The sequence below is a fragment of the Xenia sp. Carnegie-2017 genome, unplaced genomic scaffold (genome assembly GCF_021976095.1).
Source record: "Xenia sp. Carnegie-2017 unplaced genomic scaffold, XeniaSp_v1 HiC_scaffold_16, whole genome shotgun sequence".
Taxonomy (NCBI): Eukaryota; Metazoa; Cnidaria; class Anthozoa; order Malacalcyonacea; family Xeniidae; genus Xenia; species Xenia sp. Carnegie-2017.
This window is the reverse complement of record NW_025813469.1, coordinates 8,527,997-8,539,715: the sequence shown is the minus strand read 5'-3', so window position 1 is coordinate 8,539,715 and position 11,719 is coordinate 8,527,997. Positions and strand designations below refer to the sequence as shown.

Sequence of the window (11,719 nt, the reverse complement as noted above, 5' to 3'; positions counted from 1 at the left end):
GTTGCGCGTCATATGTAAACGCCCAAAACCACTTCCTAACAACTATACATAAATATAGCTTGCAAGCGTTGGTTCGGGGGTTCCTTCAGTGACAAGGAGTCAACTAAACAAAACCTGCTGAGTGCACTAGCAAAGATATTTGATCCGCTAGGATTGATTAGCTGCGTAATAGTTGTGATGAAAATCTTGTTTCAGCAGTTGTGCGTAGAAAAGAGTGATTGGAATGACGAGATAAGCGACAAGCACGCTAGTCTATACACAGAATGGATTGAATATCTAAACCGTGTTAAGACTATTAAGCTAAGTAGATGCATCTATAGTGGTGTGAAGGGCAAAATTCAATCTTGTGAACTTTACGGGTTTGGTGATGCAAGCGAGAAAGCGTATTGCGTGCTAGTATATTTTGTTTGTCGCACGAGTGTTGTCTTTGTGAAATTGTTAACAGCAAAAACTAGAGTTGCGCAGCTGAAGAAGCTTACTATACCGCGCTTAGAACTAATGTCCACGCTGATGTTAGCAAAGTTAATGAAATCTGTGCGGAAAGCTTTAGTATGCAAAGTAGGGAAAATAGAAGTAAGGTACTGGTTAGATAGTATTACAGTATTATATTGGATTCAGAATCGCGGTGAGTGGAAAAAGTTTGTTAGACATATGCCTGGTTTCCATATGATCGTTTCTGTCGCTAGAGTCGTTTCTGTCTGTTGAAAAAAGTCCCCTGCGGTGATCAAACGGCAGAAGCGATTATTGCGATGAACTGGTTTCCATTAATCGTATGCATCGTATATAATTTGAACTAGTCACCATACACTTACTATATGATATATTCAAAATGGCGGCAGTCAATCGAAGAGGAAGAATTGTAGCGTGTAATTTTCTTTTGCGTGTGCTGAGAAGAAGGAGAGAGCGAAAGCAAAAAAGAAAACATCGTTTTTGGGTTTTAATATTTCGAAAATTTGTTAAATAAACAATCATACTTCTGTACTTCTTCCATAAATGAAGACGTAGAATTAAAGTTGATTGCCGCCATCTTTGAATACGGAATCTCGCACGTGGAATTACGGATGAATCATGGGATGTATCAAGTCGCTTCTGGCGTAACGATCGTTTTCCACCGGTTTCCATTAAAAAATGCAAGCGCGTAAAAGGTGTTTCTGTCGCAAGGATAGAGCTCTAGTCTATCTCAAACGATCGATACGCAAGGATCGTTTCTAACGTAAGGATCGCTTTTGTCGTTTGAGTTGAGCGTTTCCATATGATCGTCTCTGTCGCTTCTACAAATTGCAAGCGACAAAGACGATCCTTACGACAGAAACGATCATATGGAAACCGGGCTATATAGTAAATGAAATCTTAGCAATAACACAGATCGAGAAGTGGGGATATTGTCCAGGAATGGAAAATTCCGCTGATTTAGGAAGCAAAGAAGGCCGATTGACGGAATTAATAGTTGAGCATTTGCACAAAAAGTTACGTCATAGCGGAGTTAGGGCAACTTTAGCAGAGATAAGGTCAAGGTTCTGGATTCCACAAGGCAGACAGAAGGTAAAATCAATTCTCAACAAATGTGTCGTGTGTAAGAAATAAGAGGGTAAACCTTATAATAGACCAAACGAAGCAAACCTTCCGGCATTCAGAGTGGCGCAAGCAGAACCATTTTTGAAGACAGGGGTAGATTTTGCCGTGCCACTATATGTGAAGAATACATCAGTGGGGCCAGACAAAGTATACATGACATTGTTTTCCTGTTGCGTAACTAGAGCCTTACATTTAGACTTAGTTAAAGATTTGTCTGCGGATGAAATCATGAGATGTCTTAGACGATTTTCAAAAGGGAAATGTCGTGACTGTTTATGAGGATAATGACAAAAGAGGAAATTAGAGGACAGGTGTAAAGAAGGGGTGGTTTTTAGGAAGAGATGGGGTGGCAAGAGGCGCAAAAGTTGACGTTAATGGTGTATGAACTGGTCATACAAATTTGAAAATTTAGCAGTCGTATTGCAGAAGGCAATAAACAGGGGCGGATCTTAGGTATGTCAAATTAGTCACGCGACATATGTTTATAGTTCAAAAATTATTTATGAAATTTAATGATTACAATTTTTTTTGATCATTAAATTTTCGTTCTGTAATTGTTTGGATTTCATCGTCAAAATTGTGTTTTATGTATGAAAACTTATAGAGATACCACTTTAGTAAACGTATCAGTAGATAAAAACATATCTAGAATTATATTAACTGGTTGACTGATAAACGGGGTGGCTCGACTGGTTAGACCGATAACGGAGTTGAAGAATACTTATTTAAGCCCTTCCATTGGTCAATAGCCAGATCAGTGGACGATCTGGAATAATCTCGACCGATAACGGAGAGGCCGGACCGGTAAGGGAGTCCAATTGCTATCGTGTAATTGGTTCGTTTAAATTTTTGTCTTACTGTGATTGGTTAGACCGATTTCGACTGATAGCTAACTGAAATAACATAGTCAAGCTCACTGTCTGAGTTGAATGTTTGATCGTTTTATAGTAATTTTCTAAAGCATGATAGAATCTAAACTACAATCAGATGGAATTTATTGAAATCTTCTAAAAATTAATATATTGAAATTAATGCTGCTGTCTAAACTGTGAATTGTTTCAAGAGGGTGAAAAATTTATGGTTGAATTGTAAATGCTTGGCAAAGAAGATCTCGCGAGCGACATTCAGTCATTTGATGTTCAAAGCAAGCCAACATTGGTTTGGGTTTTATCAGCAGAAATTTACATCCAAAATCGTAAGTAAAGGACAAGTGAAGTGTATGCATGAATGTAAAATATCAAAGTCAATTTATGCGAGTGTGTGTTGCGATTTATGTCAATATGACGTATGGTAATTAGGTTAATGCTTCTAAAATTGTTGTTGCCGAAGGACTTTTAGCTATGATTTCTTTATTGCTTGGGGAATCGTGGCCATTATATGGCAGCGAAATCCTACATTCCTGCAAATATATTTCAATGGACAAAACATCTGGAGCCATAAGGCCCCATACTATTACTTACTTTATCATAAACAAATGTTTGGGGCTTTTCAGTTTATGATCATTAATTATTCAATCATTGGACAGTTATACTACACATTGTTTAAGATTTGAGAAAACTAACATTGATTACATGAGAAGCTGTTTACTATTTAACCTGTGATTTTTGTGTTTTTTTTTTCTGATCCATGAAGCTTTTTATTTTGACAATTTGACTGGAATGGTATTAAACCTGAGTATTTCACATACATAAAATGTTGTCCCATGTCACATATTGTACCCTTTTCTAACTGAACACCTCATGTAGAGATGTAAAGGTGTGTTAATCTACAGCTCATACCAGATTGTTTGCCATAAATTCCAAAGGGCTATGGATGTATGAAAAGCATTTTCTACAAAGTAAAAATGTCTTTCTATGTATGCAGATAAACCTTGAAATTTGGCAAAACAGCATAGTATTTTTCACGATCACTAGGTAATTTTTCTGATGATCATTATATTTTCTAAACTAAATTATTTCAGATTTACATTTAAACAAGCTTTGATCATATGAAAAGATATTTATCATAACCAGTAAGCATGACACAAGGAATGTTGTTTACATTCTGTTTGTATTGGCAAATACAATGCTACCAGTGATTGCTATGTCTAGTGAAATGCCTAATAAACATTAATGGCACTAAGCTGTTTTTAATTACAAATTTTCACTCTGATAATTTTTGCTTAACCTTTGGCAGAAAAAAATTTTGAGTTTTTTTCTTAAAAGGTGAATTTGCTGGCACTGTATGTGGAGATGTGTAAAGGGTTACAATAAACTTGCATGGTTTAAAGTCTGAGCTTTTCTATATCTATGAACTTTCCTATGTAGTACCAAATTCCTAACTTAACTCATTACATAGAGGTTTGAATGGAAGTCTCTAGGGAGGTCTATGCCTGAAACTTGGTAGAAATTTTTAAATACAATATCTTTTTTGGAATAGCATTATTGTAAAATAAATTTTATGTTCCTAGACATGCTATTGAGCCATATATTTGGCATGATAATGAGTCTAAATATTTGGCAAAACATTCAAGTATTGTTCACTTCAGAAAAATAGATGAATTAAAAGTTGATTATATGGAAATAAAACTTTAGTTCGTATCATTGGAAAGGCTGTTTTATGATTTCACAAATAATGCATCGTTAATTGTATGTTAAATGAACGTCGGATAAACGTACGGTAAACGTTGTATGACCCTCGGATAAATGTTGTATGAACGTTGTATAAACGTCGGGCTTTGTTTGAAAATACGTTACATCCCAACGTTCATCCTAACGTCGCCAATACGTTCTTACGAGTTCACCAAAAAACGTTCACTCAACTTTGGTCACCGACATTGAGTCAACGTTCGACGAACGTTGGTATAATGTTGAGACAAGCTGGGAATGTTTTTTTGTACGTCGTTTGTATGAATGTTTTATGCAGTGCGGTGTTTGAAATTAAATGAAGATTTGATCTTCGCACTTTGCTGGACAATTTAAGCAATCGTCTCAGGACCTGAAAAAATCAGGTGACTCAACGGGATTTGAACCCATGACCTCTGCGGTGCCGGTGCAGTGCTCTGACCAACTGAGCTATGAAGTCACAAAGTGGTGAGCAGGTCAATATTGTTGGTCTGATGTTTTCTCGTGGAAGGAATGTCGTATGAATGTTTTATGCAGTGCGGTGTTTGAAATTAAATAAAGATTTGATCTTCGCACTTTGCTGGACAATTTAAGCAATCGTCTCAGGACCTGAAAAATCAGGTGACTCAATCAGGTGGTCGTTTGTATGTTGTAACGGTAATGAAAAGGAGAATTTCATCTGCTCGTGAGAGAGCTTAGTCTTTACGACATATAATATGTTTCCATGAGTATCGTTTGTTTCGTATTTCGCTTAAGAAATTGCTTTCTCAAACTTTGTTTTCTGTAAAGTATATTTGGAAGATGATATGGAAATTCCATCATTTCCCAAGCAAAAAACTCCTTAACATCCACCATTTTAAAAACTGAGTACGGCAGACAAACGTGCATGCAAAGATCAAAAACCGCTAAAAAATCTTATTGGCTAGCGAATTATTTTGGATGCGAAAAATTATAAATTATAAGAACTCAAATTTTCTTCGAGGCGTGATGACGGCTTTGCCGTTTACGTTACGGTTAGCAGTTCAGGTTTTAAGGGGAGGAGGCCCTTTTTGTTGTGGGCAAAGTACAGCAAGCTTTTAGTATATTTCTACTACAACATAGTTACTTTTGTAACGCAATGTAATTGTTTTAAGTGAGTATAAATCATGAATATGTCTATTAAGCTATCAACAGAGTGTTAATACAACAGGAAATACAGCTCCTGACAATGCAAATCTTAAATAACAAATGCAAAACTACGTCTTTAATTCGACTTTTTCGAATAAACAAACCTCAATGGCAAATGGATAATTTAGGATTGCCGTTTGCCGTAAACGCTAAACTAAAACTCTCTATTTGCGCCTTATAAACAACAATAAGAAAAATACAAGTATCATTTGAATATAATGCCCAATTTGACACGAGTTGCAAGAAATCGAAATTTGAGCATAATTAAGAGAAGTGCAAGTCTTAAGGCCTGAAAGAATGAGACGCGAAATTATACAAGTTGATGGAGAACGTTTAGTCCGAGATACGGTGATGAAACTTCGAATAAGAGTTTTATCTCCGTAAAAATCGGATAGTTTGTTTAATTAAAACTCAGGGAGTTGTTCTATTTTGCGTATGCTATATTTTTTGTTGTAATAAACATCCACACGAATTTTTAAAAAATTTACGGAAGGAAAAAAGTTGACCTATTTGGTGAATGAATTGGTCGTACAAATTTGGTAATTTAGCAACCGTATTGCAGAACGCAATAAAGTACGAAAACTCAAGTTAAGGATTAACGGTTGTCCGTAATCTTAACTCTATCCGTTCAAATATTCCGTATAGTGAAATACCAACGTTTGGAATTCCGTCTTGTAAAAATCGTGCACAGCCACTGTAAATATCTTATCGAAATGTTAAAAACAATTGTCAAAATACAGTCCAATCATTCAAGTGAAGTTTCAAAACAGTGAACCAGACTTTAATACAGATTGTGCAAAATTTTCTATTATTAGCTGAATTTTGACGAGTCTAATGCAAATTTTCTATAAATCTCATCAATATTTCTCTCGGAAAACAAAACTCACTATTTCCCTCGGGAGCATACATTAAATTAAAGTGCTCCTTCCGAAGTATTGCCCCTTGCGAAGAAAGCGATGAATCGGAATCAAAATATAATGTTCAGTCAGGTAATTCTGACAAAAACTTTATAACGGGAGAATGTATAGAAAACTCGGAACGCAATGAAACTTGAGCAACAATGATTGGGATTTTGACTCCAATATATGGATGGTCGGAAAGACATTAATTCCAATCTCATCTTATTTAATCCCTGGATAATTAGCGTTCTTTTGATTAAGCAAACTACTGAACTGACGCTGCAAATCTTCTGGTTTTAATTGAGCCAAACAAAGTGCTACAGCACTGAAAGGCTCAAATACGCGCTTTGCTTTAAAACACAGATATTTCGTCTTCGTGTAGCCTCGGGCCTTTTATAATTATAAGGCATAATGTGAAGACATTGATAATATTACGAATACATTCTCTGATGACGGCTTTGGAATTTAGGCATTATCTCATCAAAGACAACTTTATATCACAATTATGGCTAAAATTATCTTTTGCTATTTTCTTTAAACATTACGTTTGTTTGAATCTTTTCGCGATCTTTAGCATGGCTGTAAGATTCTATGTTTATAATGACGCACATATTATATCCAGACAATAAAGAAAAATTTAACCAACCTTTGCTTATTTCTTTTCTTTTTTTAAGCGATGGATATCCGCGGTATCAAAACATTTACCAATCACTGGATTCCTTTCTTCTTTACTTTGTAACAGAAAGGAAAAACACTCCGATGAAGAAAACGCGAGTCGTTAAAGACAAAGAAATAGGTCTCGCCCTTGCCACAGAATATACACTATACAGAAGGACCACTCTTGAGTTAACTTGTCGCTAATTTTTTATGCGAATGCTCCAATTCCGCCATCTTCCTGGCCAGTCAATAGCTGGCAGCGGTATATAAAACTATATGGTAAGATGCGAAGTGGAGACTGGAAAACGTCGATTTTTTTCAATTGAGGCTGTTCAATCTGATGCGTAATTTATAAAATAGCAAAAGCAAGGTATGTTTTAACTTTTCTGAAAGTTTTAAGGAATCTCAGTCGTACTTTATGCCGACTCATCGTCATCGCATGTTCGATTTGGTCAAACGATCACACTATGAATCTTTATGACACCATACGACTGAACTGTGATGATTGAACTACAGAACATTTATTTGGTGTTTCAGGATATTTTTCTGTGTTATTTAAGAAGAAAACATCCAGGAATATCTGCCAATTTAAAGCTGCACTGTTTATACGATACCATTAAGACCAATATATTACTATAAATTCTATATAGTTATAGTTTTATTGAACATGTAATTAACATTTTATCAGTGGTTAGGTAGATAAATATACGATATATTAATCTTGTAAATGATCATATACCATTATAATGTATCTGAGAAATAGTGAATTGCATAAGAGCATACACACTGGCTGAACTGAAGTTTTGTACTGTTGTTTAAATTTTGGTCAATTACAAAGACAGACATGAGCTAATTGAATGATAAGATAATTTATTACTTACCTTTGGTATACAAATAAATCTTAGTTGGACTAAAAAACAACTTTGACCATGACAAATGGCATCTATGCTGTGTGTTGTAGCAATAGTTGGTAGTTGAGTAATGTATTCTTGCAGTAAATCTCATAGACCAAATTTCCACTATTTATTTTATTTTAATAGAATCCTTCTGCTGTAGTTTTTTACTAGAAATAAATATAAACTGTATGGCGGAACTGTCCTGAGAATTAAAAGCAATTGGGTTGAATGTTGTTGTAGTAATGTCTGATTTGGGGAGCAATTTTCAAAGTTTGGCTAAGCACCTGAACATCAGTCCAGAGAGTCCTTGGTTTATGCACAATCAAAGAAAGATTTATTTGATGTTTGATCCACCACATCTGATCAAATGTGTTAGAAATAATTTGATGAAATACACTTTCAAGTTCAACCAGTTCACAGCCAAGTGGCAGGATATTGTGGATTTCTACAACAAAGATAAAAAGTTGTCAATAAGAGCAGCACCTAAACAGACTGATAAGCACATTGCACCAAACAACTTTGCAAAGATGAAGGTGAAATATGCTACCCAAGTCTTAAGCCACACAGTAGCAGCATCCATATGCACATATGTAAGTGTTGGATGTCTGCCCTCATCAGCTATGGGCACTGCAGAATGCCTTTTGAAGTTTGATTCTCTGTTTGATTCTGTGAACGTTTCAACAGTACATTCACAAAAGTCTTTAAAATGTGCATTGACCAATACCTCTCCACACCTCAACTTTTATGAGCAAGCTATTCACTTCCTATCTAATCTCAAGATTTTTCATGGCAGCCAAGACGTATTAGGCAGAGTAAAGGGCATCAATGGATGGCTAATTACCATAAATGCGAGTTGTCAGATTTGGGATAACCTTCACCAAAATTATGGGCTTAAGTTCCTTCTAACAAGAAGATTAAATACTGACCCAATAGAGAACTTTTTTGGAGCAATTCGTCAGCAGGGTGGCAACAGCGACAATCCGACCTCCATCCAGTTCACCCGTGCTTTCAGGAAGCTGTTTTTTAGTTCATTCTTAAATTCATCACAAGGCAACTGTGATGATGACTTTGATGACTTACTGGCACAATTCTGCAAAGCTGACTCAAGCATTCCTGTTTTGATTTCTCCATCTAAAAACACAAAAACTGACGATGTTGAGACAAGGGATTACAAGGAAAAGGAGGTTGGTGACAATTTAATGAAAGAGAATCCAATTGCTTATGTAGCTGGATACTTACTCCAGAAACATTTTGAAAAGCACAAGTGTTCCATATGTGAGTCAGTTATGGTCACAGACCAACTTGATGATAGCAGAAATCTGCTTTGCTACTTCAAGGCATATGAGTCAGACAAGAGCTTTGGCGGTCTCCTTGCACCAAAAGTAGAATTTTATGAATATATCACTAAAATTGAAGACATATTTGTCACAGAATTCTCCACTTATACGAAAAGTGTAGGTATTTTGAAAAAGAGTCTTCAGCTGCTACAAAAAGCTCCAATCCCATTTGAACAGTGCTCGCATTTTTCAATTGATTATCTCCTCAAACTCTTCCTAGGAATGAGGATTTACTATGCCATCAAGTTTGCGAATCGTAATCTATCAGCCGCCAAGTTGAAAAAAAAATAAAAAGTACGTAAAAGTGACTCACCTTTAGAAGGAAAATAAATGAACCCGCATACACCTCGGATGAACCAAATGAAAGTGACCGTCAAGATTCAACGCTTTTTCAATACATTATGATGCAGGTCATCTGAACTTCTAAACTGCATCAAAGGGCCAAACCACTGTAAGTAAAAAATTCCAAGAGATTTCAAACTTAATGTCATTAACGAGGCAAAATAAGAAAAATTCTATTGACTGCAGTTTACAAAGCTGAGGAGCGGTCACAGTCACAGAACGAAATGTAAGATTTCGAGCTTTACAACACGTTTAATTACGTTGTAAAAAAAGAAAGACATAGAATATACCTCAAATTTTGTCAAACTCTCGCTAAGAACAAATCTACGACCTTATTGAAGAGATACAGGCAAATATTTGTACTTCTCTTTACAATCCTTATATTGTTTGTCAAAAATTGACTGGCTAGGAAGATGGCGGCCGAGATGCGCGAAGCAGAATGCGCGGCCTCAAAAACATCAAAGGCTCCGACAAGAGTGGTCCTTCTGTATAGTATATATTCTGTGCCCTTGCTTTTGTCTATGAAACAAGATACGTGAAACATGATCTCTGAAACAAGATAGTCGCTTTGTTATTTTGGCCATCAAAACTAATATTGTCGAAACTGGTGCATTTTCTCACCATATATTCATAATAAAAAGCTTTCTTTGGTTAGTTGACAGTAGAAGATTCCATTCTAGCATTTTAAAAACATTAATTTGATCAAGACGTTTATCAGTTCGTGAAAAGCAGTATTCAGTATAAAATAATTGAATTTATTTTTGAGCGGAAGTTGTATGGTTTAATAATGAACGACTTGTTGTGATCTGTATAATATTCATCACTTATGACATCTAGGTCAGAATTTCAGGTTTAAATGCAAACAATGGATAAATGCTCCTTATTGTAAGTGGCTTTAAGAACCTACATTTTAGCAATATGAAAAACAAGAAATTGATGAAGACGTTCATAATTTCATGAAAACCATGCAGTATTCAGTACAAGCTTTTATCAACCTATATTCGTACGGAAGTTGTATGGTTTCAGCACAAAATAAGATTTCCTATTCTGTGGTTTGAACTTTATAATGTGATCTGCATATTATTTTAGTCATCACTCATAACATCATAAATCAGTAATGTTTGGAAGCCAACCAAGAAAGAATAATTGCTCCCATTAAGAATGCGTGAGTTAAACTTCATACTCTCATGGCTAATTTTGCTTTGAATTTTTTTGGCAGCTTGAATGAACAAATAAAAATACCAATTCATAAGTGCCCAACGATTATGAATTAAATACGAAAGTATAACCTACGGTATTACTACACAAATGACGATTCCCTACCGACAATGTAGCACGTATACATCTCTTTGCGGAACATCCTTAAGATCTAAATCAGTATAAATATACGTACTTTACATAAAATAGCATGTTCACAATGTGTCATTGAAACAAGTCGTCCCTTAGCTATATATTTTAATGTAAAATTCTAAAAGTAAACGAGACTTACCTGTAAGTTTAATTTAGATTGGGATCCTACAAGTCATCAGTCGGGAACATTGAACTAAAATACATCGAACGCTACCTAAAGCAAATAGTTGAAGCCAAATCTTACACCCAGACACGCGTGTGTAGTGTTCCGAGATTCTGAAAATTAATTGACTACACACGCGTGTCTGAGTGTAATCTCGCATGTCTGGGTGTAAAATTTGGTTTCAAGAACTTATTAGACATTTCTATTACAGGTGGTGTTCCATGTATTTTATTAGTTCAATGGTTGTGAACGAAGGAATCAAATGAGAAGCGCGCCCGTACTTAACTGATCAGTATTTGACGTGACAGTTTCAAGAAAAAAAGAACGAAGAGTCACGGGAGGGTAGGGTGTGAATAATATATATTGGCATGTGACTCCTGACTGTCATCTAAGTAAGGTCATAGGTGCAAAGACACTTGGTGTTTCCCTGCCTTGGTCTGTTTAAGTACGTGATTGATGGTAATAACACATCCATCATAAGTAAACTGAATAAAATTCACATCAATTCGGGGAATGGGAATGGTTTGACATCGCTGTCTCGTCAATAAATAAGTAATGTGGCAAAGTTCATTGTGAGGTTTTTAAGTTTAATTTGGTCAACGGAACGAAACTGTGTTAAGTAATTGAGAACTTTTTTCACATCCCATTTTTTGTAGTATTTTGGTAAACATGATTTAAGAACAAATACTCCTTTTAGAAATCTGCACACCAAAGGATCTTTACCGAATGA

General features: G+C 35.6%; 2 long non-coding RNA genes across 2 annotated transcripts; one reads left to right on the top strand and one right to left on the bottom strand.

Annotated features, from left to right (window-relative positions):
• The first annotated feature begins 7,131 nt into the window (after positions 1 to 7,131).
• Positions 7,132 to 7,696, top strand: LOC124436401. Its single transcript, XR_006945347.1, has 2 exons — positions 7,132 to 7,271; positions 7,439 to 7,696. It is a non-coding gene; the product is annotated as an uncharacterized LOC124436401 (long non-coding RNA).
• Positions 7,697 to 9,943: 2,247 nt separating this feature from the next.
• LOC124436402 lies at positions 9,944 to 11,162 on the bottom strand. Its single transcript, XR_006945348.1, has 3 exons — positions 10,966 to 11,162; positions 10,800 to 10,845; positions 9,944 to 9,995 (listed from the first exon to the last, which is right to left on the bottom strand). It is a non-coding gene; the product is annotated as an uncharacterized LOC124436402 (long non-coding RNA).
• Positions 11,163 to 11,719: the final 557 nt, after the last annotated feature.